This window comes from Gopherus evgoodei, chromosome 24 (genome assembly GCF_007399415.2).
Source record: "Gopherus evgoodei ecotype Sinaloan lineage chromosome 24, rGopEvg1_v1.p, whole genome shotgun sequence".
NCBI lineage: Eukaryota > Metazoa > Chordata > Testudines > Testudinidae > Gopherus > Gopherus evgoodei.
The window spans coordinates 2,291,019-2,312,801 of NC_044345.1; positions in this window are offsets into that span (position 1 = coordinate 2,291,019).

Sequence of the window (21,783 nt, forward strand, 5' to 3'; positions counted from 1 at the left end):
CCTCAAATTCTCTCCCCCCGCCCCCAGCTTTGCCATTTTCCAGAAATTTCGAACATTTTCGGTTTTGGTCTGACCCAAAGCAATGTTTTCCCCCTCACTTTTTGAAATTGCCAACAAACTGGAAAGCCCATTATTCACCCCGCTCTAGCTTTGACAGCTCAGTAAGTTTAATTTTGCTGTGATGGCTCCACTAAAAGCTCCTGCCCACAAGCAAAGTGCAGAGGTAAGCAAATCAGCATGGATCTGCTGGCACAGGTATGCCCAGCTCTGCCAACCCCCTATGGTCAACAATCATGAGTTGGGCCCTAAAACAATCTCAAGATTGGCTTAATAAATCATGAGATTTAAGAACTACTAATAAAATCTTGGGTGATTTATATTCCTGTTCTGGTTTTCAAGCCACAGTTTCCAGTTGTGCTCTGCAGCCCTGAAGAGGGAAGCTTACTTCTTAAAAAAAATAAAAGCTGAGATTCTTTTGTCATTACTTGACTCCAGGATCTGGGTGTGACCGTTCGGTGACTCTGAGTCACTTGTTCCTCCTGCTCCAGCAAAAGGGAGTTTTTCTTGTGGTGACTGAGTGTTCTCTGGGCTAGGCTGAGTGTCCTTCATTTTGGAGGTTAACAACAGCTGCATCCCCGTTCCTGAGTCCCTTTGAGTCCTTCCCCTGCGATATCCAGCCCCTGACACTGGCTCCTCGCAGAAATTCCAGCTTCTCTGCCCCCAAAGGTGCCGTGTCCCCCAGGTTACCAGTTTTACCTTAAGCTCCCGCTCCGTAAAACACCCAGCCCTTGTGAGCACTTCTAATAAACCAAGAGGAGGTTTATTAAAGTCATAATAAGGATCAATCAGAACTAAGAGAGAGTGGCAGACACATGTGGTTACAATATGAAAGAAGACAAGGACGCACACCTGCCTGGCTCCACGTTTATCAGCAGTTCCTTTTCCTAGCTAACACAAAAGATTTCCTCCTGGAAGTTCAGTCTTTTGTGGCTGATTTCCGAAAAGCCAGGATCCACGAATGACCCTCTGTTCCTCCAGGGGTTTTGCCAGCGAGTGGACGCAGCCGTGGCAGGGCCCTTCCCATCACGCTATTACACTGAAAACAACCGTTTGTCTCTGATCACGGAGAGGGCGAACCCCTGTCTTGTTGCAAGTTTCTTTCAGCTGTTTGTGGATGTTGCTGACAGTTTCCCATTCAAAGGGTTAGTCTTGCGCAAGGGGAAACAATTCAGCCTCACAGCACATCACCAGGCAGACAGGGGGAGGTGATAACCCTGCCTCGCCTGGATGGGCCAGGGGACTAGTCATTCCTTTTCACTCCAAGTCCAGGAAGCGCACTACCTTCAATATTACCCAGGCAGACACCTCGGAATGATTCTGAACAAGGTACGCACTTTCTGTAAGCGCCTCGTGTGCTATTTGCTAGGGATAAATATCCCGCAAGGCGTGTGTTTGGTGGAACGAGTTTGCCAGGTCTGAGGTGAGAGTTGTTTGCAAAGAACAGGGGTCCCTTTGCCAAAGGGTTTCTGTGTCACAATGGGACTTTAGGTAATAGCCCAAAGAGCTTGGAATAAGACTGCAAGGGTCGGTGATGCTGGGTGCCCATAAGTATGCCCGATGTTACTCATTCTGTGGTTAATGTAGAAGCACATTGTGAGCCTCAGGTGGAAGCTGCTATTGCAGCACGTACTATGATTTCAGTCTGAACATACGCTGGCTTTCGGCCTCTTAGGTTCTCAACCAGAGGTCCAGGGCCCCCCGGGAGGCTGTGAGCAGGTTTCAGGGGCTCTGCCAACAAGCATGGCTGGCATTAGCCTTGCTAGGGCCCAGGGCAGAAAGCCTGCCACATGGGACTGCAGCTGAAGCCTGAGCAGCTCAACTTCATGGTACCCGGCTATGGCAGTGGTGGGCACCCACGCCGTCAGGGAAATCTGCTGGCACCCGCCAAACGGTTTGTTTACATTTGCACAGTGAACGGCGGCCACTGGGTGCTGCAGGTGGCCATGCAAATATAAAGAAACCATCTGGTGGCCCGCCAGGTTTCCCACCTATGGTTTCCCCTATGGCGTGGGGCCCCGGGCAATTGTCCTGCTTGCTGCCCCTTAACGCTGGCCCTGGCTTTTCTATGCAGAAAACCAGTTGTGGGGCAACTGGGCCAGTGAGTTATAGCATGGGAGGGGGGACGAGGGGGACTCAGCAAGAAAAAGGTTGAGAACCCCTGGTTTGCGGAACACCCCAGTTCAAAGAAGACATAATTCACCCATTTGCTGAGGGCTAGAACAATGTCCAATCACCACTGAAGTCCTTATGGGATTATGGAGTATTTAAATTATGCATTAGATTTGTGTGTATGTACTAGGCGGAATTTCACCCTTTGAGCCGAAGGGCTTGTCTACAGAAGGAAGCTAATCCGGAATAAGGGAGGTGTGAATTTAAAGCACAGTCGTTATTCTGGAACAGCTCCCCACGGCGACACTTTCATTCCAGAATAAGGTGCCTTGTTCTGGTTTAACTTAATCCACAAAACGTCAGCTCAGTAGCTTCTCCCCTGCTACAGACTGTCCTTAACCCCTTTGCCCTGACACCTTTCCCCGGGCACCGTCTGAAACACCTGGCCCCATGTATAATCAGGAGGGAGGGTGCTTTCGGAAAGTGGGGTAATTTAGAGAGATGCAGCTGGAGAGCAGGTTTGGCCAGGAATAAAAATCACCTTCCTCCTACTCAGGAAAGGAGGCTGCACTGCATCTGCACAGAGCTGCTGTCACCATCCCTGTCTGCTGCTCTTCGCTGGTGTGGACTGGTGACCTGGGTAAGTCTCCCTGGGATTCTTTCCCTTGAAACAAGCTTCTAATTCCTGGTGTAACTTGCAACGGCTTCTTTCCAGCAGAGAGGGCAGCCAGGCCGAGTGCACAGGGCCCAGGGCTAGTCGTCAGCACTCCTGAGGTCGTTTCCTAGCTCTGACACCGACTGATTGTGCTGCCTTGAGTAAGTCACTTCACCTCTCAGTGCCTTGGTTTCCTAGCCTGTAAAATGGGGGCAATGATACCTAAGGGAATTAGACGCCTTTTAACCCAAATGTAAGCCCCGGTGATAGGAGGTAAAGATCAAAGGACAACAAAGTATAAGTGTTGCAAGAGCAACATGGGCTGCAGCACTGCACAATTTTTAGCAGAACGTCTAAGCTTCACTCACATTGGCTGAGTCATAACCTGCCTTTTCCTCCGGGGTATTGCATAATGCAGAGACAACAGGCACATCAAGCCGTGAATGGAGCTGGGTGTCCCGCTCTGTCGGCTGTGATGAGTGGGAGTGATCATGTGCCATCAGTTCTGCTGACTGCTTCAGAGAAGAAGATAGGGTCTGGTTTGACAGGACTGGCCGATTCCGTGTGGGTGACGGGACCCCCCTGAGCCGCAGCATTGATGCAAACTGGAAAGACCTGAGCTAGAACTGGTGGTGGAGGGGAACTTTCCAATGACGCTTTTTCCAAAAACATTTCTCTGATACAATTTCTGACAAAAACGTCAGTTTGTCACCTGTTGGTGGGAAAGGGAGTGGTCCTGATGAATCTCCTGATACAAAAACATTCTGAAAAAAGATTTGAACTTATTGAGTATCTTATTTTGACATTTTTTAAATTAAAAAAACATTTTTTCAGTTGGAAATGTCTTGTCTTTCTGAAATTTTAGTTAATTTACAGATTTTTTGTAAAAAGAGAAAGCCATTATAGTCAATTTCAAAACAAAATGTTTTGAAATGACCGAAATGAAACATTTCAATTGATCCAGTCTGAATGGTTTTTCCCAGAATACTGGTTCATGAATCTTTTTTTGCGATTTCATCTTTTAGTCCTGATTTGGGATGGGAATTTTTTTTTGAAATCTCAAAAATTCTCATTGGTTGGGAAAACCATTTTGTGTTCTCTCGCCTGCACACAGCCCTTGCATACAGAACATGCATTTTCTGATTCTGGTCACCCCTCTCGGGATTCGTTTTATTTCTATTTATCTTGCTCAATGCCGCAGAAAAGAAAGTCTCTTAATACGTAGCGTATTGTCGGAGAAAAACGCAGTTCTCGCTTTTTGTTTGGGTGCAGCAAAATCAAATACTTTATTATTTCTCAAGCAATTGCAATTGAGGGAGGGAGTGCCCTAGGACACTGGGTCGCCCCAGTCCCGGACAGGTCTCTCAACACGTAAACAATTACAGCAAGCATTTATACCTTTGTTACAGACAATAACAAGCAATAATACAGACAATAATGAGCAACAGCTGCATTTTGTTTATACATGGGCTATCCTGCTATCTTATTTTCCTCACTTCTGGGCGCCAGTCTACGTATTTGATTATCAGTGCAAGGTCATGATAACTTCTCACACAGTTCTTTCCTACTCGCCTCACACTATCCTCGCTTCTACAAATCTCACGTCATTAGGGTTACAGCTGGCCTAACTCTTGCTAACAGACTGACATGCATTAAGATCCCCTACAAATCCTTGTCAATTCTTTCCCTACTTCCGCAGTATCATGAAGGTATTTCCAGCATTATTTTCCATCCTGTTTTGTTTGTTTGCTCCTTTGACCTCCACTGCCCATTGAGCAAAACCCACAATGACTCTCGAGAGCCAGCCCCCCAAATGAAGGTTGCATTGGATTCGTAAGGATTGAATCATGATCCCTTCCTCCCCCCCTGTTTTTGTCAGGGTCTGCACCATCATCCCGGGATGTCTAACCTCATCAAGGCCATCGCAGATATGATTGACAGCTACCAGGGCAACTCCAGAAAGGGCCGCGAATCAGAGAGGTTCCGGAGGTGCGAGTTTAAGAAGTTGGTCCAGCAGGAGCCGTCTCCTGCCAAGGTAACTTTCCCCAGGCTGCTAGGGAAATATGTGTGGGAGGAGAGGAATGGCAGTGGGAACATTTGCGACCATCATCTGAGTCTCTGGTTGCCTCGGCATCACAAAGGATGGAATTTGCCACCCTATGGGAGGTCAGCATGAGGCTTATGCACCCCTCAATTCCTAGTGTAAACTGGGATTAGAATTCAGGCATTTTAAGGGATTAAGGGGCATTTTAGCAGAATTTAGGCCTTGTGCTGGTCCCTCTGCTGCATGAGTGACTGTTTCTTTGATGGGAACCTTCACACATGACTCCTTTCCATCAGCTGACCATGGCTTGGCCTGTTGCAAGCTACTGCTTTTTGCCTCAGTTTCCCCCACCTGTAAAAGGGGAGAGTTCCCCTTCCCAACCGCACAAGAGGATTGTGGGGCTCAATTATGGTTTGGAATCCACAGCAGAGCAGAGCTGGAAAAGTGCAATGAATTAACTGAGATCATTCTGCATTTTCTGTCTAGGCACTTGCAAGGACCCCACTATTGTAATGCTTGAGCAGCTCATAGACAGTCCTGGGTTAATCCTCACAATGCTAACGTGAGGTCAGGAAGTAGGAGCATAAGAATTGCCAGTCCAGATCAGGCTCCAGGTGCGTCCAGCCCAGTATCCCTCTGACAATTGCTAGCACCCAGCTGCTGCAGAGCCAGGTGTAAGCACAGCGCAATAAGCAGAAGTGGGACAATCTGCTCCCACATAGCGCTCATCCTGGTCTTTAATAGTTAGACAATAACTTAAGCCCTCACCCAGGAGGTTTAATATCCCGGCCAAGATTTTTGCTGTCAGTAACTATGATAACTTGGGAGATTCTTGACAAGCTTAGAAATGTCCAGTCCCTTTTTGAATCTTGGTAAGTTTTTGGTCTCAATGGCTTCCTGTGGCAGTGAGTTCCACAGTTTAATCACTTCCAGTATGGAAAAGTAGTTCATTTTTTCAGTTTTGAGTTTCCCATGTTTTCACTTCCTTCAATGTCCCTTTGTTCTCGTGTTCTGAGACAAGGAGAACAGAAACTCCTGATCTGCCTTCTCAAATGGTCTGAGCAAATCTCTTGAATCCCACTCCAAGGAATGAAATACACGACCAGCTGTGTTATACTGTATGTCTAGTGACACTTATCTGGATAACGTAGCAATCTGCTGCGAGCTGCCCCAGTCCCAACTTACACCAAATTCACTTTAAGAAGCTTTTACATTGAAATCAGCACAATACCATTTCCCAGGTGGGTTTCCACGGAGTCACAGAAGCTGACACAGAAGGAAAGAGCATGTACTTTGCCATTTCACGTGTTGAAAAGTGAACAGATCCTCATGTGCGTTTTCATTATTTCAGAGACCATCCAGCAGTAAATATAAACACACTACGAGCTTGCCAGATTCTGACGCTGAGCCGATGAACAAGAAAGAACTCATCACTGCCAATCCCTGTGTGTACTGAAGCTTGGAGAGTGGTCACGGTCGTGGTGCAGATGCAACAAGGTAAAACAAACACCTCGAAAAGCACCTGGCCTAAGGTCGGCGACTCTGAAGAGAATCCTTTTAAATTGCGCTGCAGTATTTTGTTGCTCAGAGGGGGCCACATCTTTAGCGGGTGTAAAGTGGCCTAGTCCTGGGCCACAAAGTTAACACGTGAAAAAAAACTGGCACATTGTAACTGGCAATTGTTGCTGCGTGCACACTGGGGCGGGCACACGCCAATTGCTGTGTGGCCCACGTGGCTGCTAGGAGTGCTGTCGGTGCAGCGCCTGGGTCCCACACTGTGTGCTGGGCCCTGAATGTGCCACCGGGTGACTGAGCCTCCTGTTCCTCTCAGCACCGGGGACCGGGAAGTGGGAGGGACAGACCTGAGGCTCACTGGCAAGGAGGGCTAAGGGCCAGAGTGGGGGAGGCAGGGAGTCCTGAGAGGGAATGGTGGTGGGGATCCCTGTAAGGGCAGGCACCTGGGAGGATTGTGCGTAGGGGCTCATGGGCCAGGCAGGTGGTGGGGGTATGCTTGAGAGGACAGTCAGGCTCTGGGTGAGGGGGAATGGACCTTTTTTCTGAGACTGGATGGGGTGAATTTAATAGAAAACAGTATTCCCAAGAGTCAAGCAAAAATGGGCATTTCCATCCCTAGGACTACATTTCCCATGATGCACTTTCAGCCGTGTGGCTCCCATACTGTTCCGCACCACTAGATGGCGTTGCCTCATAGGAGATGTAGTCCATCCAGGGATCCCGATCTATAGGAGTGAATGTGGGTAACAGAGACCAAAACTACAGCCCCCATGAGGGGATGTAAAAGCCGCAAAGAATCCTGTGGCACCTTATAGACTAACAGACGTTTTGGAGCATGAGCTTTCGTGGGTGAATACCCACTTCCTCAGATGCATGAGGGGATGCACCACCATAGGAAAATGCAGTTCAACCTTCAACTGATTTGAAACAAAATGTTTTGGGTTCATTTCAACAAAAAAAATTTGAATTCAGGTGGAACCAACCCAAAATGAAATGCTAGATTTTGGTTTTCCTGATGGATGAAATTTTCCCTAGAAAAACAGAAAACTGCCTTTTCTGTTGAAAACTCACCCAGAAGGAAAATTCCCAATTAGCTCTAGCATTCAGTATTTGGTATTCTCCCATTTTAAAAGTGTTCCTCCTCAAGTAAAGGAGAAGAAACAATGCCATGTGACATAAATGACCGATCACAGGCCATAAGTAATAAATAATAGATAAGTGAGCATGAACAGCTATAGGCCAAAAATAGTTAATTCAGCCAGAAACCAGAATCAAGATTTGAGATTGAGTTAGGAACAAAGAGAAGGCTGAATGTGCAGTGAATGTGACTCACTGTGAAATATTTGGCCGGAGGGGTGCTAAGAATGTCAGCAGAGAATCACAGTCTCGTACAAAGGGATGCAAAGCACTGATGTGGCAAACATGAGCTACGTATGTACCGGTTCGGGCAAAAGCGTAATTGCCTGTTCCACCATTGCAGGCTCCTGACTTAATTGCAAGTCGGAGGAAAGATTCCCCTTGCCTTCAGGGGCAATGGATCAGGCCAGCTGTGCTTCACAAAATCTAACTCGGCTGTGTGTGTCTCCCACAGCGCACCCACACTCTGGAGGGAACAAAGAATAAGGACACCAGCAATTCATGAGCACAATGTGGTCACAGGTCATGGTATTTTGGGGTCTTTCTACAGAAGCTTTGAAGTTCCTGCCCTTTTCCACTCGGAAGATGCCATCCGCAGTGCACAAACTGATTCTTGCCCGTTCCTCCAGAATGGGAAACACCTGCCTTCAGATCAACAGCTGCAGCAAAGATCTGAAACCTCCCCCATCCTATTCCATGCATCCACCTCCATGAGGCGAAACTTACGCTGGGTTCTCTCACTCTGTTGTGATGTTGTGTGACTGTTGATGGGTAACTTTGCTAATGTGCACTGCTGCTGGCGTGTGGAGCTGTAGCCTCAGTCATAAACACACCTGCAAAAGAACACTGCACGGCTAAGTCTGGTGTGTCCGGCTTCTGAGACTGAGGTCTGTGAGCTACACGATTTTCTTAGTTAGAGGGCAAAAATATCTCAGCAGAAGAGGCCAGAATTCTCTGTAAATGTAGGCGACTCTTCAAGCCGTATAGGAAGGTGGACGATAGAAGTTTAATGGAAAATCAGAGGCTGTGGTCTAGACTGACCTCTGCAATCTGCTCCGAGGAAGGGGCAGCACATACTTGCATTGGCTCGAAAGCAAAGCAGACTCACAGTTGAGCCTCTGCTTCCCCCTCCACGGCAACTCATCTGCACTGGCGGACAGGGTGGGGGAAGTTGAATCAAGGCTATACCCAATCCCCTGCTAATGTCTTGCTCCTCTGGGTGGGACAAGGAGGAACAGCCAAGCAGTGGCGGCTTTCCTCCCGTGTCTTGCCTCAGAATGCAGGTAGGTCATGCCAAGGGCTAAGAGGGCACAGGCTGCATGACCGGCTCACAATTTAGTGTGCAAAGGACCAAAAATTTTCATCAATTGAACAGCCAAGGCCTGTAATTTTATAGCATCTCTGGTGATGTGAGACCAGGATGGACCATCTGATTTTAATGGCCTTGGCAGTTAAACTGGCTGGATCCTACCAATGGTCATTGCACATTTCACCTAGTCGTAAGTGAAATCCTGGCTCCCCTGAAGTCAGTGGCAAAATTCCCATTGACTTCAATGGGGCCAGGATTCCACCCTGATCTTGTGTCTTGTAACCATGTCAACAGCTGACAATGAGTAACATTTTCAAAAGCAATCTAAGCACTCCCAGTAGGAGGCTGGGGCTTTTGAAAATCCTGCTAGGTGCTGATCTGCATCTTTAGGTTCCTAAATACCTTTAAAAATCTGGCTGCTAGCATCAAATTTTCAAAAGCACCTAAGCAATTTAGAAGATCAAGCCCCATTTTCAAAAGTGATTTATGCCCTTGTGAGACTAAGTGTCATTCAAAGTCAGTGCAATTTTAGATTCCCAAATGGCCTCAGTCCCTTTTGACAAGAGGGTTTCAGCTTCACTTTTGACAATGTCATGCCATGCCCACATCCAGAAGACAAATTAATGTCCAGCTTCCATGAGCACACATTTCTACCTCCATTACGAGGCATCTTCCTGTAGTAAAATGTTCCCACCAGTGGCTTCAGCTTAAACAGTAGTGTTGCTGGCTACCCAAACAAAATACCTGCCCCACCTCCCCCCAGTCCTGGTTAGGTGGCTGAAAATAACAAGTGAAAATAAAATAAGCCATGACATAGCTTCTACTTCATGCCGATTAGGCCTCAACTGGAGTATTGCTTCCAGTTCTGGGCACCACATTTCAGGAAAGATGTGGACAAATTGGAGCAAGTCCAGAGAAGAGCAACAAAAATGATGAAAGGGCTAGAAAACATGACCCCTGAGGGAAGATTGAAAAACCTGGGTTTGTTTAGTCTGGAGAAGAGAAGACTGAAAGGGGATATGATAGCAGTTTTCAAGTACATAAAAGGTTCTTACAAGGAGGAGGGAGAAGAATTGTTCTTCTTAACCTTGGAGAAAAGGACAAGAAGCAATGGGCTTAAATTGCAGCAAAGGAGGTTTAGGTTGGACCTTAAGAAATCTTCCTAACTGTCAGGGTGGTTAAGCACTGGAATAAATTGCCCAGGGAGGTTGTGGAGTCTCCATCATTGGTGATTTGTAAGAGCAAGTTGGAAAACCCCCTGTCAGGGATGGTCTAAATAATCCTTAGTCCTGCCCCGAGTGCAGGGGACTGGACTAGAGACCGCTCGAAGTCCCTTCCAGTCCTATGATTCTATGCATGTGTTTATTCTTGGTATATACATAGCTAGACACAGTGCCTCTAGGAAACAGGATGAAATCCTTCCAAGTATTTTATCGGCTTATTGCTGTATTGAATGTTTTTTTTCACTACAGGAAGATCGGGCCATTATCAGCTGAGGCCATGAACTCAGCTCGACAGCATTTCTCTGCCTGTCTGTAATGGGATAACTTTTGAATGCCACATTTGATCAATGCCACAGTTTCAGGGAATGTTCTAGACATCAGTGAACAGAACCCTATTGATCTAGAGGGAAATCACAAAGTGGAAAGTGAAAAATGGGAAACAAATGGTGCCCCAGCCTTCTGTTTAGCAAGTTCCAAGCACCCCTGCAATTGCTGATAGCTCAAACAGTGCCTGAAATTGTCAAGGTTTTTTCCCCACTCTGAACTTTAGAGTACAGATGTGGGGGACCTGCATGGATCCTTCTAAGCTTAATTACTAGCTTAGATCTGGTAACTTTGCCACCATCCAGAAATTTCAGTGTCTGGATCACTTCTTGTCCCCCCCCAAAAACCTTCCCCTCCCTGGGCAGCCTTGAGAGGCTTCACCAATTCCCTGGTGAACACAGATCCAAACCCCTTGGATCTTAAAACAAGGAGAAATTAACCATCCTCCCTCCTTTCCCCCCACCAATCCCTGGTGAGTCCAGACCCAATCCCCTTGGATCTTAAAACAAGGAAAAATCAATTAAGTTCTTAAAAAAGGAAGCTTTTAACTAAAGAAAGAAAGGTAAAAATCATCTCTGTAAAATCAGGATGGAAAATGCTTTACAGGGTACTGAGATTTATATAGCCCAGAGGAAACCCCCTCTAGCCTTAGGTTCAAAGTTACAGCAAGCAGAGGTAAAATCCTCTCAGCAAGAAAAAGGACATTTACAAGTTGAGAAAATAAAAATAAGACTAATCCGCCTTACCTGGTTATTACTTACAATTTTGAAACATGAAAGACTGATTTAGACAGACTTGGAGAGCCTGGATGGACATCTGGTCCATCTTAGTCCCAAGAGCGAACAACCCCCAAAACAAAAAGCACGAACAAAGCCTTCCCTCCACCAAGATTTGAAAGTATTTTGTCCCCCTATTGGTCCTCTGGTCAGGTGTCAGCCAGGTTTACTAAGCTTCGTAACCCTTTATAGATAAAAGAGGCATTAACCCTTAACTATCTGTTTATGACAGAAATAGAGGGGGATGGCTGGGGGCACACTGGAAGACTGATGGAGGTGGGATGGAGGGACCCCTGGTGCATGCAATGAGCCCTGCCGACAGAGGCAAGAGACCCTCCGTTTTTTTCAGAGAAGTATTTGGTGCTGCGTTATGACTATTTGTATTTAATCAATATGAAGCTAGCAGCAACGTGTTAAAAAAAGATACTGCTCATCCCCTCTCTGAATGGATTCTGAAGAAAGGGAAGTGTTTTCCATGTATATACCAAGTGCTTATATTAATATTGATGAGGTGAGTGAGAAAAACACCTGGTTCCATTTAAAAATAAATATTATCTGTAGCAAACAGAACTTTAATTTTATTTTTTTAAAAAATCAAGTAATCTGCACCTCTTTGCAAAGCCCTAGATACGTGTGTTTCTTGCTAAGGGCTAACCTTGGAAAGACGTTATTAGCAGGAGCAGTGCTTGCTATCAGAAGTCCCACCGAGGTGGTGTTTGTAGGATTGGGCCCTTAAATTGCTACTGGGCTAAGAGTTACTAACCAAAGCCACATTATGATTATATTTGATTGCAATAGTGTCTGTGCTTGGTGCTGTACAACACAGAATGGCCCCAAGACTCTGACACGCTTGCCTGATTTCCTCCCCTCCTGCCCCCACGCCTGCAGAGGTTGGTGCACAGGGGAACAGAAATGTCTTGTGCATCATGCACAGGGGGCTTTCGGGGGCTTGTTATTCAGAGGTGAGACGCAGGAGCCGTGATGTAGCATGTCATGTATTCTGAAGCACACATTGAGCACACAGGTAGGAGGCTGATAGCTCCAGAGTGTCGTGTTAGCTCGAGGCATTTCGTGTTTGTCTTTGTTTCTTCCATGTTGGTGCACCCAGGCAATCTTGAGGCTGTGTGACACAAACCCTGGTAATTGCAGAGGCTTTTCCTCTGAGCCACAGTGGGTTTGTCCCCGTGGCTGGCCTATGTCAGCTGACTCAGGCTTGTGGAGCTCAGGCTAAGCTAAGGATCTGTTTAATTGAGGTGTAGATGCTCAAGCCTGATCCCAAACAGCTGCAGGACAGTTAAACATCATTCCCTGTGCAAGATCCAACTCTGCTGGGCTTCTGGCACTTCTCACTTGCTCCCGACGCTTTCTAACATCTCAGAGGTAGCTTTCCTTGCTGATCCATTCCATCTTCCATTCCTGGGAGGCTTTTTGCTTGTCACTGTTCCGCCGAAGCCTGAAGACCTTGGCATGAGCTGGCACCTGACCTGCCAGCATCACATCTACCAGTATGACTTAACCACCGCATCTTATCTCCTCTCCGGCACGGACGTTACTATCATGGCTTTGAATAAAGATATTGTTGGTTTAAATTAGAAGAGCAAAATACACAACACTTTAAGGCTGTGTGGGCTTCAGGCAAAATGGACATTGTTAGAGCAAATCCCAGCCTGGCTTGAAAGGCTGGTTTGGCTGCAATGAGAGTGTGATGCCTGATGGTTATTCCCAGGGCATGTTTGGTATGAAGCTCAAGTAACCGTTTGTCAATGAGCTTCATGGGCAAAAGTCACCTTGGTGAAATTCACCTGTATACAGACACTGCTAAAATCCCACCTACCTTGTTCTTTTGGTCTCTCAAAGGGCTTGAGTGGTGCCTCTCCATGGGGGTGGATTTCACTTTTAGTTGTGTTTTGAGTGACAATAAACAGTACACAGCCTGTGTGAGTCACTATGAGTCATTAATAAAAGACGTGGACGTGCTGCCAATTCTGACAATTTTAATAACAAGGAGTCTGGTGGCTTCTTAAAGACTAACAGTTTTATTTGGGCATAAGCTTTCGTGGGTAAAAAACCTCACTTCTTTATGCATCTGAAGAAGTGGGTTTTTTACCCATGAAAGCTTATGCCCAAATAAATCTGTTAGTCTTTAAGATGCCACCGGACTCCTTGTTGTTTTTGTGGATACAGACTAACACAGTGATCCCCTGATATCTGACAATTTTATTACAAGTCTCATGATATTTGGTGCTTTCCTTAAAGCCCCAGCTCCCGGAGTCATGTCATTTCATAGTGATGATAGCCAGAATGCAAAGGAAAACAACCCAAAATTTATGATTCGAACCCCCCCAACTCCTGAGTTTTAGGACAGTCACTTGACTGTGAGGGCCTGACTCATGATTTTCAAGGGCTTGGAGATGGCAATACTATGTGATCCTCTTGTCGCTGACTGAGATTTTTCACTGTGTAGGAGTGCAGAGTTTCAACTTAGCCACCTCCCCGTCTCTGAGTCCATATTATGATAAATGTATTCACATCAGGCTGCTCTCATCTCACAGCATCTAGTAATTAAAAACCTGCTTTCTGAGCTTGCTGATTGCCTTCTCTCTTCACACCCAGCATTGCTGCTACCTCTGCCAACTCGCCATTGGGCAATTAGCTGGGCTAGAATGTGAGTGGAATATACAGAATAAAGGATGTGTGTTACTCTGCTGATTGTGCAGCCATCCTTATCGTACATGACTATGCCCCGTTCTATCTCCCACACCCCCAGTCATTTAAAGGAAAAGCCAGATATTTCAGCACCTCGGCCCTGATCCTGCAGCCCACACTGATGAAGCAAAGGCCTAATGCCCATGCTGAGCTTTAGGCATGTCCTTGATTCCTGTGTGCTTTGCTGGGTAAGGACAGATATACAAGCATTTCGTGCTTTGCTGAATTGATGCCATAATGGTGGTCTGTCTGCCTGGTTATCTTTGCCTATTTGCTTGCAAATCTGACCTACATGACTTGTGGATCAAAGGTACAACTCACCCTAGCGCAGAGGACTGGGCCTAGCCAGCACTTAAATTCTACTTAAAGTCCCCAGCCCCTGCCACTTCAGCTAACATAGTAATTCTGCTAGTGGCGAGTAACAGGCTGTAATGCTCTATATGGCCCTGAGTCAAAGCCCATGGACATCAATGTAAAGTCTGTGCCATGATATCAATAGGCTTTGGATATGACTCTTAAAGGACAACATAATCTCACTCTCTCCCTTACACACACACACTCTCTCTCTCTTAGGCCCACCCGATGGCCCTTTTGCACTGCCAGAGAGATACAAAGGCCGCTGTCTTATTACAGAATCAGTGTCAGATTAAGCGAGCGTAAGGTCAGGTCACTCGGAATGGCTGCACATTCTTAACCGGATACCAGGGGAGCAGGAGGCTCCCGTTGTTACTGGAAGTGAGACTCACTTTTGACTCATCTAGGGTGAAATTCAGAGCTAGCCCAGGCCTATGCTGCACTTCAGTGAAGGGACTATATTTTCACAATGAAAAGCCAGGAGATTTTTTTAGGAGCATCTTTCAGGCTACACAAAATACTTATACCTATGAAAAGCAGACCCTTCTTAAAAATTGTGGTGTCCTAGGACTAGCAGCGATCACAGTTGTGACACATGCATTATTCTTAGAGTGAAGAATTTTTTTCCAGCCATTTAGGGTTTATCACAAATCACTGAACAAGTGTCATCAGCGTTCAATTTGAGCAAAAAGAACAGACCTGGCTGTCTCTCTGCTCATTTGACTTTTCCCTTTGAACTCCCTTCATCACACCAAACGCTTGCCCAGCTGTTTGATACTGACAAACCCAGAGAAAGTTCTGTGTGTTGTGCAATGTGGATCACGTGTTGGGTGCGGAGCACGTTTGAAAACATCATTCCAGTTTTGGATGCCAAGCACTTGAAAATCTGGTCCTGAGAATTTTTGAAATCTAGACCTTAGCTGTTCCTTGAAGTAGATGTAATGCTTGTTATATGGTTAATGTGTCATATGTGACCATCTACATTGTATGGATGCTCAATAGTATACAAGAGACTAACACGAGGAAACACAAGGACAATGGAACTCTCATGAACTTCAAATTTTAATGTCTCACAGGCACCATTGGAGACTAAAGCAGGAAATGGATGGATCAGATTATTACAGCATAAAGATACAATTCACATTTCTCCCATGGTTTCATAACTGCCTCAGAGATACAAGAGCAGCTAGAGAAGAGAAGAGAAGAGAAGAGAACTTGCAATTTACGTTAGTTACAAGGCATGCAAAGCTTTACAAATTCAAGGTATGATCATGAGACTAAGCAGTGAATTGGTATGTTTCTGCTCAGAGTTTTCCCTTCCAGACGGTCTGTGCTCAGCTACTTCAGCTTCTGGGATGGCAGCTGGCTGCAATGCTGCTGCTGCTGCTGCTGCTGCTCCTGCTGGAAGGGCTTCTGTAGTTTCCCATAGCCAGATGATCCTCCACCACTTCCGTGGCAGGATGATCCTCCACCACTTCCATGGCAGGATGATCCTCCACCACTTCCGTGGCAGGATGATCCTCCACCACTTCCGTGGCAGGATGATCCCCCACCACTACCGTGGCAGGTTTCTTGTTTGTAGCTGTGGTAAGATGATCCTCCACTACCGTGGCAGGATGATCCTCCACCACTTCCGTGGCAGGATGATCCTCCACCACTTCCATGGCAGGTGTCTTGTTTGTAGCTGTGGTCTTTCTCCTGGCGGGAGCACATCTTTCTGTAGCTTGGGGAACCCTGAAAGAAAGAGACAAACGGTTGGTAGCTGCAAACACCAGGGAATCTGCCTGACTGATCCCCAGCTGTTGGTTCTTGAATGCTGAGTACTTGAGCACTGATCATTAACCCTGCCTGTGGTGACTTGAAAGATCCCCCTCCCAGCAATCTTTGCCACTCTCAACCTACTCGCTGCTTCTGGTCTCCAGCAGGATTTCTCCAGCTGTGTGCCATTGTTCCTGGCCAGATGCCGGGAAAAGCTGCACACTTTGCACTGGTTCCCATGCTGCAGACTATGCAATCCTATTGGAAGGGCACAAAGAAGGGTGTTGGGATACCTCTGAGGAAGGCTTAGGCTGAGCATGGGTCACTTTTCAGCTGGGAACCGCAGCTGAACACACCCTAGCTACATAAAACTTCAGCAAGCGAATTTAGCGTCAGCAAAAAGGCCCATGGAGAATTACAGATCTTCATTGCCCCAAGACAGACTCTTCTATTTTGTTAGAGATTCCAGGCACATAAGCAGTGGAGCCCGTATTCAGGAAACCATCCCGCTCCTCGACAGCACGTAGATATGTGCTTCAGTTGCAGCACACGTCCAAGCCCCCGTTCCCCTGCAATCACTGAAAGTTAAGCATGTGCTCAAGTGCTTTCCTGAATCAGGACCTAAATTAGTTCTTTATCTTGCACCCATTGAACTCAATGGTGATGCTTCCAGTGAATTCCGCAGCAGAGGATCGACTCCCAGACTTACCCTGAATGCAGAGAAGAACTCGTGGAGAGAAGCGAAGATGAGTGAATGAGGATCGTTGGGACAGGAGCCCTTTTATATATTCCCAAGATCTCTTACCGGACGTGAAACACCTCTCTGGCATTGTGAGTTAGAGTCAAAGACTGCTCCAATTCCTCATCATTTGCATTGTTTGCATGACTCAGCCTCACTTCAGAATGGTATCTCGCCTTCGTATTTCTTAGTGTTCCTGTGCCACATAAGGATTTAATTGCTGGCCTCTCCTGCACTTAAATGAGATGGGAAAAACACGAGTGGCCTAGATTTCCAGAAGCCTCAGTGGGGTGGGGTTCTGTTTTGCTAAAGCCGGGCATAGTTCTGGATCCACGTTCTCTGGCTCTGGACCACAGTGGGATTAAAAGTCAATGGGACTTGTGATCCTAAATCACTTAGGGTATGTCTACACTAGATCTGGGCGTGACTAGGGCTAGGTCTGCATGCGAAAAATAATAGTGTGAACAATGCAGTTGGGGCTGCAGCTTAGGCTGACCACCCAAGCTCAGTCCCAGGGGATCAGGTGGGCTCGAAAGTCTGAACTTGCTGGAGCCCTCAATGTCTATGTATCCTCTGGGCCAGTTTACATAGAATTTAAATGCCTAAAGATTCAAACAGACACCTAGTGGGATTCACAAAAGAGCCTGAGTAGGTTAAGTGCCTAACTCCCATAAAAAGCTTTCATAAGCCCCACTAGGTTCCTATTTGCATCTTCAGCACCAAGTCTGGCTCATTGTCATTGGTGAGGTTGTCTCAGGAAGGTGGATGAAACATAATGATGTTCTGAAGAAGAAGAAAAAGCACAATTATTTTCCCCAGGAATGCTCTGTGAGAACGTTCCGTTCCTCAAAGCTTTCAAAATGTGGAAGAAAAGAAACAACAAAAAGTTTTCATGAATCGTTTTTTTGCCCAGTATTTAGTTCTTGATCTTGAGTCAGCAAACTCCTTAAGTATATGTGTAACTTGAAGCATGTGTGTGGTCCCCATGTGGCCATTCTTGGTTGTTTGTGAGTATTTGGGTGGCCAACATATAGTCACAAAAGTGTTTGTGAGTCCCACAAATTTTCATGCATTTTAGCACAATTTTCTGAACATTCATAACAGAAACGGCATCATTTGGTCTTTATCATTCATCAATCTCCTCTTCAAAAATGTTCAGTCATCCACTCAAGGAGCAGACACAATACCATGCGACTCTGGGGGCCGGCCAAACACCCTAATAATGGACTAGTATGGAGTTGAAGCAAATGATCTGGGAATGACTCTTAGGTTGAATTTTGTCCACGTGAACATACGAACAGTGAATAAATCAATGGAAATCTGGCCTGGATTGAAACCAACATATGAACAAAATGAATGGATAAATTTGCAATGAATAAAAATGTAACCTGAACGTTACCCAAGCCCCTAGTGTGTGTGTGCACTAGGGAGTAGGTCAGATCCCTGGTTCTGGTATTGGCCCCATCTCTTAGAGAGGATATCTTACGGGAAGATGCTTCTTGTCTTTCTAAATGTACATTCAGACTGTTGTTTAATGTAACTTTATATTAAAAGTTTGGGCTGAAAAATATCAGGCTTTCTAATGATAAACTGAAGGAGGAAATAGTTCTGCTTGTGGAAATTCAAGGGCAGAGAAAGATTTGGAGTGTATTTTCCTGCTTCTAATGATAATAATTCCTAGCTCTTATATAGCATTTTCCATATAGCTCTCCAAGCGCTTTACAAATGGAGCTCAGCATCATTGTCCCCATGTAGAGATGGGGAAACTGAGGCACGGGAAGGGGAGTGATGTTCATGTGACAAGACCTGAGACAGAGCCACAAACAGAACCCAGTCCAGTGTCCAATTCAATAGGCCACACTGTCTTCACAGGCTAGGGGACCGAAGTCTTATTTATCCACAAGTATCCTATAATATGGGCAGCTGCTGGGCCAGCCTTCCCCCCTTCTCCTCCCTCACTCCTCGGACCCAGAACAACCACACCCAAGGGGTTATACAGCAGTCACGTCCCCATCCCTTATCAATGCCCCCCCTCTATTCTATTCAAGTCTTTGCATCATGCCCAGCATCACTGTGAAATTTAAGCATTTAAAAGGGGAAACGGAGGCACCCAGAGTTGAAATGATAGCCGGCCAGCAAAAGACCCAGGAAGAGAACACTCCAGTCTGGCAGGGCCTAGGCTACTGTTGAATTATGACTTCAGCTTTTCTGCTAGGCTCTGCTTATTATGAGTGGTTATTATTTGCATCATGGCAGCATCTAGGAGCTCCAGGCATGGATCAGGGCCCTATGGCGCTAGGTGCTGAACAAACACAGAGCAAACAGATGGTCCTGGACCCAAGACGCTTACAGTGCCAGTGAGCTTTATTCAATTGTTTCCTACCCCCTCAAGCCCACTCCCACCCACTTTCTCTGTTTCATCTGCCTGTTGCAGCCTGTCCGCCATGTAGTCTGTGAGGTGTACGGGGCAGGGACTGTCTTTGGTACATCTCTGTTTAGTGCCTAATGCAAGGGAGCCCGAAGCCTCCATTGTGGTTCCCAAGTGCTGCTGAAATAGAAACAATATGAAATAATAAAAACTCCGCTGTGCCTATTCCCAATCCACAGGGCGATTGCACCTCTCTGTTGATAATCCCAGAAAGGAGGTCAAATATGCTGGGGACTGAGTCAATGTGGAAACTCTTCCACCATGCAGTGGGCCCGGAGCAAGAGTTTCATTCTCCCTGGGCTTGGAGCCGAGCATTTGGTGGTAAATACGTTCAGCATGTGTTTGGTGTCATGACTATCAGCTCACGTGCGATCACCTCTGTAAGGGCTGGTTATTGAAATCGTTGGGCTGAGTGTACCTAAACCTTTCATTACAGCCAGTAATTCCTGTGCAATCTCCTTTAGCCGGTTCTGGCTGTGATAGCAAGCAGATGACATAGTGACTGCTGTGGGTGGGCGGGCGGGAAATGAGGAATGAATCAGTTAATTGGTTCTGTCTTCACGCAGAAATGATGCTTTGACCCGCTTGAGACAAATGCTCTTATCGTAGCCTGGGCGAAAGCTGGCAGCGTGTCAGGCTGACAGGTATAATGGACCCCTTCAATAGCTTTTGCATCAAATTTATGTTAGCTGCATCTTTGTGAGGCAGGGATTAATTTCTAGCTCCAGGTGGAAGGGTTACCGAGCTCCTTTTGGGAACTAAAATCAGTGGGGAGTAATTACTACAGAGCGGGGGACAGTTCCTAAGAACTGCCGTCCCCTGGGAGGAATTGCCCAGGCTGGGTTCAAGAAACCCAGGAGACAAAGAAAGAGTTTGGGGCATAAAGAGTCGGCCCGAGCTGGCTGCATGACTCATTTTGGTCCAAAAACGGACATGAGATTGTAACCAAGAGGGCAAAATCCATCTGGCAGGTTTTGAAGGACTGGAGCCCCTTTGAACCTGAAGATTAGGTGTGATGTGAAGAGCTCAATCTACTTAGCTTAACAAAGAAAAGGTTCAGGGGTGACTTGATCACAATCTGTAGGGAACAAGTATTTAATAATGGGCTCTTCGGTCTAGCAGAAAAAGGACAGAGATGATCCAATAGTTCTAAGTTGAAGCTAGACACATTCAGATGGGACAGAAGGTGTAAATTTCTAACCCAGAAGGTAAATAACCGTTGGAACAATTTACCGAGGGTTGTGGTGGATTCTCCATCGCTGATGATTTTAAAATCAAGACTGGACGTTCTCCTGAAAGCTCTGCTCTAGGGATTACTGTGGGGCAGGTCTCTGGCTGTGCTCTGCAGGAGGTCAGACGGGATGATCACAGGAGTCCTCTCTGGTCTTGGAATCCATGAATCTGCCAGGGGCTCCTCGTGGAAGATGGTGACCCCTGGTAAGCTAGCGTGTGCTGAGGTGCCGTACTGTTTTCATAATGCTTTTGTGCTAAAATAAATGTCCTGTGCTCTGAGAGCCGGGAACCTGTCGCTGTCCCTGAGAGAGAGCGAAGTGCAGGTGCTGGAACAAAGTCAGACTGGCTGGGATAATCTCAATGAATTGCAGGGGCACTGGAGTCCTAAACCACTGGCAGGACGTTCTTTCTGAGGGCATTTCTACGCTGCAGTTAGATAGCTGTGGCTGCCCCAGGCCAGCTGCCTTGGCTGTGCGGGGGGTCTGGCTAAGGGGATGTTTGACTGCCGGGTAGACACTCGCAGAGCCCAGGATCCAAATACCACAATTACACAGCCCCTTTGCCTGCGCCATGCAAGCCCATGTCAGCTAGCACGGGCCAGCTGTGGGGGTCTAACTGAGGTGTAGACGTACTCCAAGACTCTGGAACTTGCCCTCCTTCATGGTCCGAATTCGCTGACCACCCAGGCATGCTGCAGAAGGCCCCACTTCAGCTGGGTTTTTGGGGAGGGTGGCGGACACAGCTCCCACATCGACGGAAGGGTGGACAGGAATGTGTTGTGGGTGTCTGGCCGAGTTATTTTGTGAATAGTTATGTTGATGCTCCTGGGGTTTTGCCAGAGTATTAGCTATGCATTAGAGCACTATTATTATCTACATTGACATACATAGGCCTGGGTGGATCCCCATTGACAAACTTGCAGTCAAATGCTGAAGTCCTTCTTTATATACAAAAATCACAGCCCGCTTGACAGGGCGCTCTGCCCGAGGGAAGATTGTGTAGGATGATTTTTTGCTAATTGTTGGTACAAACAATGTGCCTCACCCAAGGTGAGTGTGCAGGGAAATGGGCGGAAGAGGATTCCCTTAGGGCTACCCGTGTCTTCGCTCTGGGTGCTGGGAGAGATATGGAAGCTGCCTGCCAAATGCTGCCTTCCCCCGCCCTTCCTCCAGGAGGGGCCGTGTCGGGATGCGGTAGTGGTGGGCAGTGTGCAGAGAGGGGGTGAGCAGGAGGAACCATGGCACCATGCTGCGTGCCAGCCAGTATGGCGAGGCACCCGTCCCCTGTAAGGGGCTGTAGGAGATTATTCCTCATCCTTCCCTAGGGCAAGGGGGTGCTGCTGATGTGCTAATCCTCAGCCAAGCGTCTCGGAGGTACAGCGCTTCTGGGAGCACCAGGCCTCACTCACTGGCT